Below are 3,466 nucleotides of genomic sequence, written 5' to 3'. Positions count from 1 at the left end.
TTCATAAGAACCTCTTTCCTTCATAAGGAAGCTTCCTGTTTTTGAAACAGGTAGTTTCAGCATACTAGCTTTTACTGCTCTCTATCTGTTTAACAAATGTTTTGTTGGATTTAACTACTTTCTACCTGGAAACTGGCAACTTCCATGGAAAACTATTTTATCATCTCAAACTATATCTAAGGAACTACCACAAACATAAGTAATGTTAACATTTTGCTTTTTCATCATGACTTATGTTCTGCTTCAGAGCACTGAATGCAGCATGTTTATTCTTCGTCATTAGTGGCAGTTTTATCTGTGAGAAGTGTAGATGAATTGCTAGTCTGACAGACAGTACGCATCCAGACAGCAAGGCGAAAGGGTGACGTTACGGCAAAGTAGACGAGCTTCCACCAGCTCATGGGACCACTACACATCCCCAACATTAAGTAACAAAATCCCAGAGACCTTCTGCCTGTACTGGCCAGACTTCAGATCAGAAGGTGAGAGAATACAGTCATGTGTTGTGTGGCTCAGATTGTTCACACAGTTAGTAACAGTCCAAACACTTTAATTATACTGTACAGCATGAGACCTGGAAATGTGTGTATGTGTGTGTGTGTGTGTCTTCTCCCCAGGCTGAGCTCCAGCTTTGTACTGTCCATCATCAGAGAGATCTATCAGACTGGCTCTGCTCACTGTGTGTCCAGCTTGTTGAGTTCAGCAGAGAACTGCATCAACCTGAACAGCAGAGAGCTGGACTCTGTCCACTGTGCTGCCCTGCGCTTCACCCTCCAGCACTGCACAGCAGTCTCTCTCAGCCTGCTTTTCACCTCCATACCAAAGGCGGAGTTGGAGAGCATTGAGCCACTGCTCTAACACGTCTCCCATCTCAGGCTTGAACTTTTCTCACAATCAGAATTTTAACACAGAACTGGTCTGTTTAGGGAGTGTTATATAAATGTTTATGTACGTTTATGTGTTTTTCACGAGTTTCCTCAAAAGTCATTTTGTGCCAGCATCATTTAGGTTTTATTGAGACTCCTGTCAAGTAATCAGCAATATCCATGGATATTTACCTAGAATAAAATGACTTTCTGGAGGAAATTGGTAAATTTAAGTGAAATATTTATATTAATCCGAAATTAACTGCCCAGCCACTGTCTGTGTGTGTTTTATTTTCTCCGTGTTGACAGGAGACACACAGACACACACACACACTGACTCTGAGCACTGAGGACTGCAAAGTTGTCTCCATGGTCATCCAGAGAGTGAGCTCTCTCACACACACACACACACAGCTCACTCTACACGGCTGTGAGGGCAACTCTTCCCCATTTTACACACAGTCACCCTTCAGTAAGCCAATGACTCAACACCACACAAACTAGGGAAACATTCTGGAAAAGGGAAAAGAATTTTATCATTTGAAACAAAATGTGTGTAAATAGCATTAATGTTAGTAGTTATGTGAGTGTGTTAGTGTTTTGTGACTCTACATGTTGGTGAATGTTGAGTGTGTTCAGCTGCAATAAAGCCAGGCTGCTCCAGTTCCTGTCTCTTCTCTGTGTGGGGACTGATATGGCCTGTAGGTCACTGGCGCTGTTTCTGGAACATTCTGAAGGGCTGTCAGAACTGGACCTTAGCCACTGTCAGCTCACTGACCACTGCCTGCAGCTGCTGTTCCCACACCAGCACAAAGCCCACATCCTGGAGTGAGTGGACAAGCGGGAGGAGGAATGTGTAGTGAGTCTTGATTGTTGAGTGCACAGTGAACACTAACATAGATATAACACATTTTACTCTTTTTCTCACAATTTAACACAAAATCCGGCATGTGACTGAATATAGAAGCTGTGTGTGTTCATTGTAAAGCATTGTATGTTCCTTGAAAGGCTCTATATAAATGTAACTTTGCTCATTCAGTCATATCCTTTGTTCCTTCAAGGACTTATTTTTTTCAAAAGCAAACAACAAAAAGCTTGATTTTCTTGGTGATTTTATTTGGAAATGACGACCTCTCTCACTGGCTGACTGGTTCACTGATCACTGCCTGTACTTGGCAAGATGGACCTCTGTGGTCTACAAAATATCCAGACTGCTTGTAGAAACACATGTTCTCATTAAAAAGAGAAATAAGGCATAACAGACTCTTTATGATTTACAGTTTCATGCCTGATAGATAACAAGTCATGTGTACAAGAACTGAAATAAATGATATTTTGTTTAAAATGTCAGAATGCATAATTATCTGGCCATTAATGACTCAGGTCCACTGACACAAATATACTATTTATTTCTTTGCTTATTCATTCATTTGCTAATTCAGTCATTCGTTTATTCATTCATTCGTTCATTAATTTAATTCATTGATATATAAATCTACAGGTGTTTGTACTACTATGCGGTGATTTAGTAGAGGGAGGTGTGTTTGGGAATCCTGAACAATGTGGTAATTATAATCCATCTTATTTCAGCCTCAGTCACAATGACATCACTGATGTGTCAGCAAAGAGGATCTATGATACTTTCTCCACCAACAACAATATTCACACTGTGAGGTAACTGTGTGTGTGTGTTAAGGCATGTAAAATAAGGCTGTATTTATTTGAGTTTAAAATTTCAAATTTAAAAGCCTATTTTGATTTTATAGGCTCTTCAACAACAGAATTACAGGCATACAAATCTTCCTCTCAGACAAGTGCTTTGAAGTCTGGTGATGCTGATGTGTTGTTGGCACTGTAATGATGAGATTTGATTTTTCTAGATTATTGGGACTATCCAAATTATATTTTTGTTTTAAGTGAAAAAATGTAATGATTAAAAAACAAATTTTAGTTATCTTATACATTTTAAGATTACATATAAAAATCAAATACTCAAAATTTATTTATAAAGTACTTTTTAAAATTGTATTTTATTTTATTTTATTTACAACAGGTGCTATTACAAAGCAGCTTTTCAAATGTCCAAGTCCAAGCCCCCAGTAAGCAAGCCAAGGGTGACAGTGGCAAGGAAAAGCTCCCTAGAGCATGAGGAAGAAACGTCGAGAGGAACCAAGACTCAAAGGGGGTCCCATCCTCCTCTGGCTGTTTAAAGAGAGACATAAATAAAAAAATGAAATAAGCATTTAATGTTTAGTCCAACTTTCTGGAGCTTCTAGACTTGTGTGCATGTGTCCGAGACCCAAGTCGCAAGAGAACGTCCATTAAGGGCAAAAGAGAGTAGCTGGTTGGGGTGGAGGTGGTGTGGGCTACAACAGGGGACATCAGGGGATGATGGGAGTAGTCAAGGCATCTGAGACAGGATGAGGCTCAGTAACATCACGACATCAGGGGTAGGTGTACCTCGGCAGAGTCCACTATCAGTCCAGTGTATTAGAGCAATGATGTTTGATTCCTACTCAAAGAACATGTGATATTTCCAACATTCACTTTAGGTATCAATGAAGTTGTGACATCAAGCAAAGGAGGACAGTGAGACATGA

At 39.8% G+C, this 3,466-nt stretch overlaps 1 long non-coding RNA gene across 1 annotated transcript; it reads left to right on the top strand.

Moving 5' to 3' along the window:
* The first annotated feature begins 1,561 nt into the window (after window positions 1-1,561).
* Window positions 1,562-3,108, top strand: LOC145656519 (uncharacterized). Its single transcript, XR_014122172.1, has 3 exons — window positions 1,562-1,725; window positions 2,457-2,540; window positions 2,920-3,108. It is a non-coding gene; the product is annotated as an uncharacterized LOC145656519 (long non-coding RNA).
* Window positions 3,109-3,466: the final 358 nt, after the last annotated feature.

This window comes from Electrophorus electricus, unplaced genomic scaffold (assembly GCF_041902795.1).
Source record: "Electrophorus electricus isolate QZ-2024a unplaced genomic scaffold, ASM4190279v1 Scaffold73, whole genome shotgun sequence".
NCBI classification, from domain to species: Eukaryota; Metazoa; Chordata; class Actinopteri; order Gymnotiformes; family Gymnotidae; genus Electrophorus; species Electrophorus electricus.
The sequence above is the reverse complement of the archived record's forward strand: the minus strand, read 5'-3'. Positions and strand labels throughout refer to the sequence as shown.